At 41.7% G+C, this 15,491-nt stretch overlaps 1 long non-coding RNA gene across 1 annotated transcript in view; it reads left to right on the top strand.

The window, feature by feature from the left end:
- The window catches only part of LOC133066183 (uncharacterized), a 245,423-nt gene extending 230,322 nt beyond the window's left edge, over positions 1–15,101 (top strand). Inside the window, exon 3 of the long non-coding RNA XR_009695101.1 lies at positions 15,016–15,101. This is a non-coding gene — a long non-coding RNA (uncharacterized LOC133066183). The remainder of the gene's footprint in view (positions 1–15,015) is intronic.
- The last annotated feature ends 390 nt before the right edge of the window (positions 15,102–15,491 follow it).

Here is a 15,491-nt window from a genome sequence, read left to right as displayed (position 1 = left end):
TTTATTTTAGTTGAAAATTGTAATTTTCTACAACCTAAAGTTGAGATTTTTTTTTTTTAAATCAGGCTTGGTTGCATGTAAGTATATCCCATGCAAAACTATCTGAATTTCCATAGAGAGGTGAGCAGAAAAGTAAGTAATCTCACTTCAGAAACTTCAGTGCTGTTAGAATACAGACTCAACTGCAGTATTGCTTGGTTCACTTGGGAGCTTTCGGGGAAGGGAGCGTGTTTGTCCACTTTGGTGAGATTTGGCTACGAGGCATCCCCTGTTGAGGTCTGTGAGTGGCAAGCCTATTCAAGAGCTTTTCTCAAGGAGAATCCGGAATCTTCTCCTGTGTGCACTAAGACTAGGCAGAACTCTGAGAACAGATTTATACCTGGGATTGGCCAGAGGCAGGGGACTGGCCTGCATGACCTTGTAAGGTTTCTTCTAGTTTTAATGAGGTCTCTCTTGAGAGATTGGGACACCACCGCTCACCCCAAAGCCAAGGTTGATAAAGAGTGTGCTGAAGGGAGCCATGACTGCAGCATTTTTAGCCATCGCAATAAAATGGTGACAAGATGATGTGGGAACCTCGTGCAAATCAGAATTATCTGATGGACGTGTTAAACACAGTGCCTTGGGTCCAGCCTGCAGAGATTTAATTCAGGAGTTTTTTGCACAGGACCTGGACCTTGTATTTTTTTGTTTGTTTGTTTGGTCAACTTCATTGAGGTATAATTTACAAACAGTAAAGTGGATTCATTTTTAGTACCATCAATTCTCATGAAACCATACACCCCTGTAACCACCACTACAATCAAGCTAGAACATTTCCATCACCCAAAAATATTTCCTCACGCCCTTTGCACTCAATGCCCATACCCCCCAAACTCCTGGCCCCAGGCATCCTTTGGTCTGTTATCTGTCACTATAATTACTACTTTTTCTAGAATTTCACAAAACTAGAATCATGCACTGTGTATTATTTTGTGTCTGGTTTATTTTTCTGAGCGTAATATTTTGAGATTTATCTATTTTGTTGCATATATCTTTGAATCATTTCTTTTCATTGGTATATAGTATTCCTTGCTGTGGCAATGCCACAATTTGTTTATCCATCCACTTTTTTTATAGATAATTGGGTTGTTATAGATTTTTTTTTATTGAGAATAAAACTCTATGAACAATCATGTAAAAGTCTGTGTATGGAATTGCTGATCAAATGACAATGTTATGTTTAATTTTATAAGAAACTGCCAGATTGTTCTTCAAAATGGCTACGAAACTATGGATAATTATTAGTCAAATCCATTTTACCTGCCTTCCCTAAGCAGGTGGTTTTAAGACTTGCATGTCCTCCAAGAAGCATGTAGCTTGAACAGTAAAATGTTTGCCTGAGTTGTTTTTAGGAACTTGGAGTCAGCTGTGTCTAGTTGGAGCTGAGCTTGTTAAAACTGGATAGGACCACTGGCCCTGGGCATGCGTGAGTGATCTCTCTGTGACCTTTTGATGTCAGAGGGCTGAAAATTTCACCCTCCAATCATGCTAAGCACCCACACATTTGAATGCAGAGGCCTGTAGCTTAGTTCCACCTATGCAGAATGAAGATTGTCATTACTGCATCATTTTCCAGTCACCTTCCCCCACACTGCCCAAGCCCTCCACACCTCAGACCATCCTACTGCTTTATTCCTTAACCCGTAAATACCCCAATTCCCCTGCCTTGGGGAGACAGATCTGGATTCTCGATTTGAGATTCTTCCCCCTCCCTCCACGCCTAACTCTCTTCACTGCCTTGTGAATATATCTTTACTGCAGACTTTAAGGTCTCAAGAGTTTTGGCTTGCTCTGCTTGGGGCAAAATGACCCTGATTTGATAATAGCTGCACATTTTTAGACTCTCACCAGCACTGTTTGAGGGCTTCTCAGGTGGCTCAGGGGTGAAGAATCTGCCTGCCAAGGCACGAGATGTGGGTGTGATCCCTGAGTCAGGAAGACCCCCTGGAGAAGGAAAAGGCAACCCACTCCAGTATTCTTGCCTGAATATTTCCACACACAGGAGTCTGGTGGGCTATAATCCAGGGGTTGCAAAAGAGTTGTACATGATGTACCGACTGAACAGCACTGTTGGAGAGTTCTAGTTACTCCACGTGCTCACCCCTAATAAACAGGATCCTAGGTCTCCGTCTTTGCCATATCCAGGCTTCCCACCTCTCTGCCACTATTGTCTACTGCCTCTCTAGGTACCACTGCCATGTACTATCCTCACATCTGCTGGCTACATACCTAGTGACCCTGGAACTGAACTGTATTGAATGAGTAGATGTTGCAGGGAGGGGGGTGGTTCACATGGCAGGCAGAGGGACCAGCAAGAACAAAGGTTTGGAGGCATGAAATAGCCTGGCCCATTTGGAAAACTGAAGGTTGTCCATAGAGGTGGCACTGAAAGGAGGTCTTGGGAAGTGATGGTTAAAGAAGAACCAGACCACGCAGAGCTTTGATGCATGGCCAAGGGTTCAGACTTTTTATCTAGGACAGGCTGAAACTTGGGGGCATGGATTACTCTCTTCTATGTTTCAGAAAAGTTGCCCTAGTGTCTGCATAGAAAAGAAATTGGCAGGGAGGAAAAAGAATTAGGAACACTAGTTAGAAGACCAGGCTTGTACTCCAGATGTGTCCTGGGGACCTGTCCAGTTCTAACTCATTGTAGGAGCCTCATTTTTAAATAAGAGAATGAAAAAAATGAGTCATTTTGTGTCACTCACATCTTTCCCCCTTTTCTCCTGCCCTGCTAAGGGTGGTGGAATATATTGGAGGGACAGGGCGCTGGGTCCTCCCAGATCTGAAGATCACCCCGCTAAGATAAACTCCTACTTTGCCAAGCTCTGGGGCAACCCTGTCTTCATTCCAGTTTATTATGACTGTTTCCACCTGGTCCTCATTTGTTGCCCTACTGAACAGTCTTGGAATATTTGTTACGAGCCAGGCATGAGCAAGGTATACAGAGAGGAGAAAACACCATGCCTGCCCTCAAGGATCCTGTACCCTCCCCTCATCTTCAAGCCTTAGGCCAGGGGGTCTGCAAGTATTTTCTGTAAAAGGCCAGATGGTAAATAGTTTAAATAGTTTTGGCTTTGGAAGCCATGTGGTCTGTTCCAACTATTCAACTCTTCCACCGTGATGCTAAAGCAGCCATAGGCAATAGCAAACAAATGAGTATGACTGTGCAACAATAAAACCTTATTTATGAACACAAAACTTTAAATTTCGTGGCCACTAAATATTATTCTTCTTTTGACTTTATTCAATCATTTAAAAAAGTAAAGATTATTGTTAGCTCGAGGCTGAACAAAAACTAGGTAAGGGCCAGGATTTAGCCCACAGGCTGTAGTTGGCACACCCTTGCCTTAGGCTGTCTCGTCATAATGCATGGACAGAAGCTCTTCTTTAATATTAATTATGGTCACCACCACTTTCTCCTACCGACAATCCCTATTTCATCTTCCTCTTTCACCATGTACATACTCACCCAGTCCTGCATTTCTGCTCTTACCTTGTAAACAGGCTGGACTGAGTCCTCCCTCCACTCAACACCCGCTCCAGGTGCTCCAGAGCTGTGCTGTGGCATACGTCCTGGCCTCCAGGGCCGGGCTGCTTAGCTTCTCTGGACCCCTCTTGCTTTCCCTGTCAGTTTCCTCCCTTGCCTTTTCCCACCTCCAATAACTCGTGTTCCAGCCACTCCACATCATCGACAGTTGCTCTTTCCAGGCTGTGCTCCTTGGCCCATTGGTTTTCCCAGTTTTGGATTCTTAATGTCCTTTCTGGCTGGCTAACTCCTGCTCACTTTTGAGACTCAACCTCTGTTTTACTTCCCAGCCTTCTTGAACCACACGCCTGCAGGCAGAATTCACATGCCCCTGCTGGGTTCCCAGCTTTCCGTGTGTCCTGGCAAACTTGGAGTACCTTGAAGGTTGTATCTTGTTCTCTTTCAAGCATGCACTGCAGTGTGGAGAACATAGTAGATGCTCTGTGGATGTTTTAATGAATTCTCAAACATCAAGACCCCTTTTTATATACTTTATAAAACTATAGGTGTTGTGTGTACACTCTTTACTGGTTTCCTTTTCCTAGTTTCGTGTGTTATTGCTACTGTTAAATTTTAAGTTTGTAAGTGCAGGCATAGAGCTGCTTTTCTGGAAGTAGACTTCCTTCCAAATATATAAAATAACATTCTGTGGCTCATGGCATCTCCTCTAGGTGACCGTGGTAGGCTTTCACTAGAGTATCTCTAACCAACTTGCCTCATAGGGAGCACAGAATGTCACTGAGGCCCTGATAGGTATCTTTTTTTTGACAGATAAGGAAACTACAACCTCAGAAAGATAAAGCAGCTGACCTGAGGACACTGGTAAATAACAAAAACAGAACAAGGACTGGAAATCAGGCCTTGGTATCACTAGTATTTGAATTTTTGATGCAGTTTGCAAGGTTAAAGTGTCGAGCTCTGAATGTGGATTTGCGATTTATGAGCAAGTAGGTGTGAGGTGGCTGGGGGGAAGGGGGTGTTCCTGGGGAGCTGGGCAGTGGTGACCTTTAGTGCCTTGCTTCTTCTGAATAGGATTCCTTGTTTGCTAGTCCTCACAGCCCCTGTCTTGCTCCTCCAGTGTATCAGTCATTCCTTTAAAACAGTGACACTCATTATGGCTGGCAAACAAATGATCGGGAACTAGGCAACTCCAATTATTGAGCTCAGCAGGCGAAATCATTTAATCAGAGCTCACAGGACTGAGGGGCAGTATTAAAGAGAAATAGGCACCCTGTCTGGTCCCCAGAATGAACTCTTTTCAGAAGAGAAGAGAGCTTATATTATTTATTGTAGCAGAAAGAAAATATACTGTAGTGTATATTAAATGAGAAGAAGGCTAGATGCTCAGGGCTGGAAAACTGAGATGCCACTTAAACTCCATTCCTGATTTTTTATTTTTTTCAGTTTAATTTTGGAACAATTATTTAATTATTGTGTAACTCAATTTCCACACAATAAAATAGGATCACTGCTGTTTGTATCTTTTAAGATCTCTTACGATGCTGCCCTGGAACCTGGGGTGGGGCTCTCTATGTCATCTTGTGTTCATCCAAGTGGTTGCAATTACTGAAAGGCCAATAGGACCTGGTTTTAAAGTGGCTTCAGCTGCAGGATGTGTGCCATGGTGCTGGTTGCACTGTACACACACATATTTTTGAATGCTTAGAAGCCATAAGCAGACATTTAAAAAGTAATTTGTGTTCACCACCATATGCCTTTTTTGTATAGTATAAGCAGCCTTTTGTTAAATGTGAGTGGGTAGCCTTTCCCTTCTCCAGGGGATCTTCCCAACCCAGGAATCAAACCCAGGTCTCCCACATTGCAGGCAGATTCTTTACCAGCTGAGCCCCAAGGTTCACGTACACAATAGAATACTACTCAGCTGGAGAAAAGAATGAAATAATGCCATTTGCTGCAACATGGATGGGCCTAGAGAATATCATACTAAGTGACGTAAGTCAGAGAAAGACAAATACTATATAATATCACCTATATGTGGAGTCTAAAATATGATACAAACAAAGTTACTTACAAAATGGAAACACACTCACAGACATAGAGAACAAACATGGTTACCAAAGAGGAAAGGGGCAGGGAGGGATACATGAGAAGTTTTGGGATTAACAGGTACAACTACTATATATTAAATAGATAAACAACAAGGTGCTGCTGAATAGCGCAGGGAACTATATTAAATATCTTATAATGACCTTAATGAAAAAAAATACAAAAAGAATTTATGTATGTGTATATATATGACTGAATCACCTTGCTGTCCATTAGAAACTAACATGTTATAAATCAACTATACTACAACCCCCACCACCAAACCATAGAGAGGCATGGAGTAAAACTTAATAATCCATTAAATAAAATTAATTTCATTTAGACACTGCATATATATATATATAGCATATACAGATAGATTTTTTATTGGATTTTTGGGTTGCAGTTCTTATTGTCTTTCAGAGCTGTCCTCCTATCTTAGGTGGCTTTGAGAGGCTACATATTAGCTACATGTTTCATAGACAGTCAAGATGGGTAGCTTGCAGTGTGGTTGGTACAGGAATAGTGGGGACTCAACATGCTTTTTTGGTTCATGAAGCCTTCATGAGACTAGACTCTGTATCAGGTCTTTTAAATGGACTTGATGAGTATTTTAGTCTCATTTTAATCTGTATCTCATTTTATTTGAATTGAACTCTCTGGATTCGATGTCAGTGGAGGAAACTGGATTCATTTGCCCTAAGCAAAACGTCACATTCTTCCTGCTTGGATAGCAAGACCTGGAGGGAAAGCAGGACTAACAGGAGGCCAAGGGTAGGTAGTGAGCAGGCCCACATTAATCATGTTAATTTGGTGGGTCCAAGAGACAGAATCCTGTCACATTTTAAAAAATCTTCATACACGTTTTTTTTTCCTGATATTTTCTTTCTGTCTCTTTTGTTTTTTAATCTCTATTTTTTTTCTTTATTTTCCCCCTAGAAGCAAACAAAATATTCAAAAGACAGGTTTTGAGAATTCTAATCAAGAAAAGTCATTCCTAGGAGAAAACATGCTGAACCACAACTTGGTTTGGGGCCTAATGCAGCCAGAAATGATCTTTTAAAATATTCTGATCAGGGGCTTGGAAAACAGAAGATTTAACATTTCAGTTCAGAAGAGTATGATTATCTTGGAGCGGATGTGGTAGTTTCAGCCACATAATTTTAGACATTCTAATTGGCAGTTTAAAAATAGCAGAGTCACAGCTTCCTCCCCTGGGCTGTTCTCTTTGTTTTGTCCTTGACTGTGCTTTGTATTTGGGAGTCTTCTGATGGCTGGGGCCAGTTTGGGAACCACACATCCATGGGTCCTCACAGACCATCTCCCAGGCCTGCCTGCCTCTGCCCTGAAATACCACCAAGGTAACAAAACTTATATTTTCTTAGGAATGCTCCCAGCTTCCAACTCACAGACATATTCTCCTTCCTTCTCTAATAACTAGGTGCTTAAAGGATGTACCTCGGTGATGATATTAAATTAAATCCATCCCTGGGCACCTTAAGCTTCCAGCTGAATGGCATCATTTTCTTTCCAGGTAATAAGTACTTTAGGATGTGATCAAGGAAAGGAAAACACTGATTTCAAATAACCAATGATTTGCCAAATTCTGTGTGAGGCAGCGTCCATATGCTGAAGCAAATGTTTGTTCTTCTTTGCTTTGGCAGCGAGATAACACATCAGAGTAGATGCCCACAACAAGCTACATGTTTCCCTTTTGCATTTTCAGGGAGCCCTGAGTCCCCACTGGTTGGACATGAAGTTGTTCATCCTCATCCAATTTCAGTCTCTTGAGTTTCCTTTCTGGGAGACACTGGCTGCATCACTGAGGGAGAATAGGGTGGAGGTGGGACAGTGGGGTGAGGAGTTGGGGTAAGAATTGACTGGAGCTGTCTTATCCAGGCAGAGGGTTTGGGGGGACCTGTGCAGGGAGATTCTCAAACCCTGTGGGAAGTGGTTTATTATCCTCGCTTTAAGTTTTATTAACAGGGAAATCTTGTACTTTCCCAACCAATGAGGCCACAAGAGCATAAACTATATTAAGTCCATAAATCCCAGAGTGCCAAATCTCTGGAGTAGCAAGCATCTGCTCTCTAACCCGCGGTGAGCAATAAATCTCCCTGTCTCTTTGCATGGCGGGCTTTCAGTATAGAGAACACTGCTGCTGGCCAGGCACCCTTTCTTTCTGCTCTTTCCTCCAACAGGCCTTGAATTCATTGCTCTCTCACACCTTAAACACTCTTATAATGCACTGTTTTTTAAAAATAGGGGGAAAAAACAAAGTTGTCTTTTCCTGGCTGTTTAGACACAGGAGGTGAAACCTGCTGTTATGAGGCTTGTCTTTCATCCTAAACTCTTGGAGACAAATTAGGAACATTAACTGAGGTGTATGCTATCTTGACACTGTTCGATGTCTTCTCCAAGCTTTCTCCCATGGAGCCTGTAAGGAGAGTAACTGTCTACATGAGAACAGAATCCAGCCTCTCTTTTCACTTTTGCAAGGAGTGTTGGTAAGAAAGGCAGCCCCAGCGCCTGGCAGGGATGAAGGACAGCCTGTGCTTTCCTTTCACAGGCTACCCTTCTGAATTTCAGGCATTGGTGAAATTTCACTCTTGTGAAATTCATCCAGGGGAACTTGCAGACACCTCTGGAGGAGAGAGGTGGTCTGCACTCTATGAGGTGGTGACGCCTTCTCTCAACGTGAATGAAGGTTAAGAACACACCCAAATAGTTCCCAGTGGGATGAGACTGGGAGGGGTGGACAGGAATCATTATTTAAATAACTAGATCCATTTTCCTTTTATGATATACCTGGGGTAAAGGCCTAGAATACCAAAGGTCTTACATCTCTGAAGAACAAAAGTGCAGTCAGGCCAGTTTGCCTGTGGGCTCATGGAATTGAGCCATCTTCTCCTGGTTCCTTATTTAACTACATAGTACAGTCTCCCTTTTGTGCTTTGAAAAGCATCCTTGTTATCCTTCTAGTCCAGTCTCTCTTGCTAACAAGGCCTTCTGCACATTCATAGGTGTTAGGTTGTTAGCCATTTTCCCTCTAATTTTTTAAATTTGTAATTTACTTTTTTTTATTTAATAGATTTTATTTTTAGAACAGTTTTTAGTTTATAGAAAAATGAGCAGAAAGTACAGAGTTCCCATATACTCCCTCACTCCCCCAGCTTCCCCTATTATTACTACCTTTTACTTTTAATTAACGTTATGAACAACAGTACCAGAGGACCATCATTTTTGTGAAAAGGAAGGACTTTCACCTATATCATCTCCCTTAACGGAGACTGTTCAGGAAGCAAGAGCATCCCATGATGGCCGGTTGTGGACATGGGCCTCCGGGCATGAGTGTAGTTAGTGATGGGGGTGATGGTGCAACAGCTGGGAAACCCCCAACTTTTGTTCTCAGTGACCTAACCCACATCTGGGGAGTGCATTCAAGGAGTGAGGATCAAGTTGGGGCTCCCAGGGCAGAAGAAGGAAATGAGACTGTTTCCTATGACTGCTACAAGAATCACCACAAACCTGGCAACTTAAAACAGGGCAAGTTCATTACCTTTTTGAATTTCTGAATGTCAGAAGTTTGAAATGGGTCTGGATGAAAATTAAGGTGTCAACAGAGTTGTGTTCCTCCCAAAATCTCTAAGGAAGACTCTGTGTCTTTGCTTTTTCTATTTCCTAGAGGCTGCCTGCACTCCTTGGCTCGTGCCCTCCCTTTCTGTCCGCAAAGCCGGCAGTGGCTGGTGGAATCTTTCTCACGCTGCATCTCTGTGATGCTGACTCCCCTCCGTCTTTCATTTGTAAGGACTTTGGTAGCTACATAAGGCCCACCTGGATAAACCAGCATACTCTCTCCATTTCAAGATCAGTTGATTAGCAATCTCAATTCCCCTTTCCCAGGGAAATTAACATATTCACAAGTTCTGGAGGTTGGGAAGTGGACATCTTCGGGGGTCATTATTTTGCCAACCACACAGGGTATCGTCCTGGAGAAGTAGAGCCTGGGATCAAAGTCACCAGTGAATCATGTTCTCGTCCTTCTCAGGAGTGATCAGAAACAGGGCCCAACCTCCTCATTTAGCCCAAACGTCACTTCTTCCAGAAAGCCTTCTATATCTGCTGACTTATACTGGAGATACTAGACCCACATAGCATCTAAAGAGTGACTAGTCTGAACTGAGATGTGTTCTGGGTACAAAATATGCACCAGATTTCAAAGACTTAGTGCAAAAAAAGAATGTAAAAGATTTTTACAGTCATGATTTTTAAAATATCAGTTATCCTTTGAAATAATATTTTGGTACATTATAAAATTAATTTCTCCATATTTTTTAATTCATAAATTTGGCTTCAAGAAACTCTAAAATAGCATATCAGGCTTGAACGATGTTTTTTTCTGGATGGCGTGACTCTGTAACAGTTCTAGGCTGAGCCCATGCTTCCTCTGTGTGCACTTACGGTCCCTTATTCAGACCTTAAACATTTACCTACAGCATAATTATCAGTGTGTGTGACTTTCTTTCTCCCACCACACAGTGAGTTGCTGAAGGACAGGGGCTGTGTGTTACAAATCATTGTATGTCTAGTGCTGGTATAGTGCCTGCAATGTTAGAATAATAATCATTATCGTAATCAGCACTTACATTGTACTAACTGTATGCATGCTCAGGCGCTGAGTCATGTCCGACTGTTTGGTGACCCCATGGACTATAGCCCGCCAGGTTTCTCTGTCCATGGGATTTTCCAGGCAAGAATACTGGAGTGGTTTGTCATTTCCTTCTCCAGGGGATCTTACTGACCCAGGGGATCTTACTGACCCAGGGATCGAACCCGAGTCTCCTGTGTCTCCTGCATTGGCAGCTGGATTCTTTACTACTGTGCCCCCTGGGAGCTTTGTTCCAAATGCCTTGTACATTAGCTCAATCTATCCTTACAACACTCTCTAGGTGAATGAATTTAGGGAAGTTACTTTTAACATTTTATATCTCAGTCTCTTCATCCATAATATGGGGCTAGTTATAGCACCTATCTCAAAGCTATTAATTATGTGAGAATTAACTGGTTATTTTATATATACATATTTTTGAGGCTTACCCGGTGACTCGGCAGTGAAGAATCTGCCTGCAATGCAAGAGACACAGGAGACTCAGGTTTGATCTCTGGGTCGGGAAGATCCCCTGGAGGAAGGCATGGCAACCCACTCCAGTATTCTTGCCTGGAAAATCCCACGGACAGAGGAGCCTGGAGGGCTATAGTCCATGGGGTCGCTAAGAGGTGGACATGACTGAAGTGACTGTGCACGCACACATACATAGTGCTGGTGATAACTTTGGCCTCAGGCAAAACCTCAAAGATGGAGATTTCTTTGGCTTAAAGTCAGATGTACTCAGAGAACAGACTGGAACTGGCTACTGCTGGGAATGTTCCAAGCCACCTGGAAGAGTACAGGCTGCAGATGTGGGTAAGAGGGGATTACTGCTCCTATTTCAGGGCCTTGAGCAGCCCTTACTTAGGTAGAAGCTTCCCACTCACTCTGCTGTCCCTCACCTGATACACTGATTCTAGAAAATCAAGCATAGGTAGGGGCACCTGCAAACCAGCCCAGGGTCTTCTGCACACAACTTGCCAAGGGCACATAGAAGGATTTGGTGGTGAGATGGGGATTTTGCTAACCATTTCTCCCTGAATGTAGCAGCTTTACACATCAAGTTACTCAGTTTCTGAAGCTTAGTCTATACGTTACAAATCAACACAAAGCATATATGTTACAAATCATTATTTTAAAAAGAAAAACTCATTTAAGATGACTTCAATTGACCATGACTCCATAACCAGGAGTCCACATAGTCACCTTGAGGAGTTTATCAGAGCCACCAAAATATTGCTCATTTCTAGCATCCGGTGTGAGGGTCTTCTCTAGATGCAGCTGGGTCTGTCCCGGAGACCTGCAGCCCTGATGAATCCTGCTTGCCGTCTCTCTGGTTCCTTTTCAAGCTATTAAAAAGTCAAGGTCATGCTGCAAGGCTTGGCCTGTAAATTTCAAACTCCCATCTTAAATGTGCACAAAGCATATGAGTAGGTCTCCAGCAGGTTTCACTGCCACAGGAGGTGAGGGAGTCAAAGGCAGGGGGTTGGTCTCTAAAAGGCCTGGAGAAATTTATGACTCAATTTAAAACCACTTGTAGTTTATCAAAGCAAAGGAAATGGAATCGCAAGCTTCGGGGCAGGAGGAGATTTTCTGTAAGTGTGAAAGAGGAGCCTGTCCTACCCAGTCTTCCATGACAGCAGAATCTTTTCCCAAATCCCACAAATTTGGCAACAAAGCAATCTCTTTTTGACATGACCAGTGATAAAACAGAATTTATAAATGTCAAGACTGCCTCTCTAATCCTTGACTAACTGGGGAGGCCAAGAGTCTCCTGGGCTGGCTCAGTGATGACACACAGCAGTAGAAATACAGAGCACAGGTGGACCTAAATCTGTGGGTTTGGTCTCAAACGTGACCATAGACCTGCACGACCTTTGCCAAGACAACTAACTGCTTTTCCTGAGAGGACTGAAATGTAGACGATCCCGCAGTTGAGTGTTCATTTGTTCTTTCATGTTGTTTAGGATTCCAATTTGTCAGGCACACTTGCAAGTACGTTGAAGCACATTGCTGATTTCTCTATGTATAATCTAGGCCCTAGGAGATAGATGTTGTACATTTGCTCTTAGGTGGTACCTGCTAGGAACAGAGACCTGGCTAAAGAGGCTTATACATGCAGTTGCCACGCAGAAAGTTGTTTCTCCCATGTATTAAAAAGTCTGGAGGTAAGTAGAGACTGTCCTTAGTTCAGTGGAACAAAGATGTCAGATCTAAAGGCATTTGTGATTTGTTTGGCTGTGATTTGTTTGGCTGTGATTTGGAGCTCCAGCCATCACTTCTGATTCTCAGGCAATAGAAAGGGCAGAAGGAGAAACAAGGGCTTTATTGAAAGCCTCAACCAATGACTACTGCTGACATCATATCAGCCACACTTAAATGTAAAGGAGGCTAGAAATTTCAAGTTTTCCCCCCAGTGAGCACTTTTTGGTTTCCATTTAAATAGGGAAAAAAGGGTGAGGGTAGATTTTGGGTTGGAAGCTAGAAGTTACTTTCTAAATTTACAGCCAGTAAATCAGTAGTGTGGGAAGATATGAATCCAGTCTCCAGGTTCATGTGGACTGAAGTGGTGTGTGGTCTTCTCAGTGTACATGCATTTGTTACCTACTCATCTTCTCTCTCTCCTTATATTATCTATTTATAAAATGCTTTTGCTCTCCTTAAAAGGTCAGGGGTTAGAGTCAGGGTTGCTTTCTCATTTGGTCCAAGAGGTACTAAAAGAGATATTTATTGAATTGGATTGTTTGATGAATAGGGTTTGAATTGGATGCTGGCAGGTAGAAATATTTACACAAACACTGTATAAAATAATCTTTGATGTATTCAGTAGTTTTAAGACTGACAAAAAATTACTAGAGAAATATGTCTTCTGTTTTTTGTTCAAGGAGTTTAGATATTAAGAATAAAAAGAAACATTTGAAGTTTTTTTCCCTAACCTTCTTGAGAAATAATTGACAGGTATAATTGTACGTATTTAAAGCATACAACATGATGATTTGATTTACATCTACATTGTAGAATAATTATCAAGATCAAGATAATTAACACATGCATCGTTTCACATAGTTAACTGTTTTTGGTATGTGGTGAGAATGTTTAAGAGCAACTCTCAGCAACTTTTAACTACATAATACCATATTATTAATTATAGACACCAACTTGTGCATTACATCCTCAGAGCTTATTCTTCACAGAACAAAAATATAATGTACCCTTTGACCTACATAACCCATTTCCTTCTCTTCCCAGCTTTTGGCAAGCACTGTTCAATTCTGTTTCTGTGAAATTGGATTTTTTAAAAAAATACTATATATAAATGCTACTATATACATATATAAATGTATAAATAAATACGCAGTATTTGTCTTTCTGTCTGACATATTTTGTTTAGCACAGTGCCCTCAAGATCCATCCATATTGTGCAAATGGCAGGATTTTCTTTTTTAAGGCTGAATGATATTCCATTATGTGCATGTGTGTGTATGTGTATGTATATATATATATATATATATACATATACATATATATATATCACATTTTCTTTTTCCATTCATCCATTGAAAGACCATTGAAAGAATGTTCCATCCACTGAAAGATTGTTTCAGTATCTTGGCTATTGTGAATAATGCTGCAGTGAATATGGGAGTGTAGATATTCCTTTGAGATACTGATTTCGTTTCTTTCAGCTATTTACCCAGGAGTGGAATTGCTGGATTATATATCAGTTCTGCTTTTAATTTTTTGAGGAACCACCATACTGTTTTCCAAAATGGTTATACCTAGGAGTAATGTCTTCTTTAATACTTCTGCAAGATGTATTACCCATAGGACTGAGCTTGAATGGGGAATAAAACACCAGCTTCATAAGCATTCTTCCCTACCCATATGAATTCTCTATTATTTTTCTACAAAACTTCTCCTCCCTCTTTTATCTGAAAAGAGATTACTTGGTCAGTCAACAATAGCATCTACAACGTACCATGCAAGTCAAGGAAATGGATCTACCAGTGATTCTTCATTCTGGCTGCAAATCAGAATCACCTGATTCTGGATTTTAAAATCCAGATTCCCAGGGTTTCATCCAGAGATTCTGATTCAGGAAGTATGGGGTGGTGTTCCCAATTCTGTAACTTTACAGGGTGCTCCAGATAACTCTGATGTGCCATGACGTGTAGAAATCGCTGGGGCAGAGCCCTTCCTTCTTTGTACCACTGCCATGTCTTCCCTGGAGAGCATTTATAGGATGCTACAGCAGCTTGTTCATGTGTCTAATTCTGTACCAAACTCCTAAGGTGGGGACTATCTTTTCTCTTAGCATTCCTTCTGAACTCTGTGTTTGAGCATCTAATTCATAGTTTTGTTTGTTTGTTTAGTCACTAAGTCATGTCTGACTCTTTGAGACTCTGTGGATTATAGCCCACCAAGTTCCTCTGTCCATGGGATTTCCCAGGCAAGCATACTGGAGTCGGTTGCCATTTCATTCTCCCTTAGTGCATAGTAGGTGTTCCGTAATCATCTGTTACATTGTTTAAACAAACGGAAAATATAATAATTCACTTCCACAGAGTGCTGCGAAGAAAAGTGTTGGTCAGTCAGTTGTGTCTGACTCTTTGCAACTCCATGGACTATAACCCACTAGGCTCCTCTGTCCATGGAATTCTTCAGGCAAGAATACTGGAGTAAGTAGCCATTCCCTTCTCCAGGGGATCTTTCCCAGCCAGGAATCGAACCCAGGTCTCTTGCATTGCAGGCAGATTCTTTACCGTCTGAGCCACCAGAGAAGCCCCATGCTGCTGACAACACTAGCACAGAGAAGCTTGTCTTATTACTGAGCAACCTGGCTTAACCTTGCACTCAGGGACAGAATGAGCTATGGAAGTGGCCAAGAAGGGATTTCTAATGAACTTGGTGGTAAGTCACCTTGACAGTCTTGAGATTCTTGAACTTAAAAAAAAAAAAAAAAGCATATTTACAAATAATTGTGGTGCCATGACCTACGGTGGTTATAAAGTTTGTTGGAAAGAATTCATGTAAAGTGCTTAGCATAGTGCCGAGAGCAAAATAATGAATGTAACATGATGATAATGACAACAACAATTATAATAGAAAAGTCTTCTTAAAAACTTAGAACAGATTGAAAAACATAAGAACGAAACCAAAAATTTACTGTTAATCTTGCCAGCAGGATCAGTAGCCTTGTATTTATGATTTTTTTTTTTCAGTTTT

The sequence above is a fragment of the Dama dama genome, chromosome 12 (genome assembly GCF_033118175.1).
Source record: "Dama dama isolate Ldn47 chromosome 12, ASM3311817v1, whole genome shotgun sequence".
NCBI classification, from domain to species: Eukaryota; Metazoa; Chordata; class Mammalia; order Artiodactyla; family Cervidae; genus Dama; species Dama dama.
Note: the sequence above shows the minus strand (reverse complement) of the source record. Positions and strands in the feature narration are given on the sequence as shown.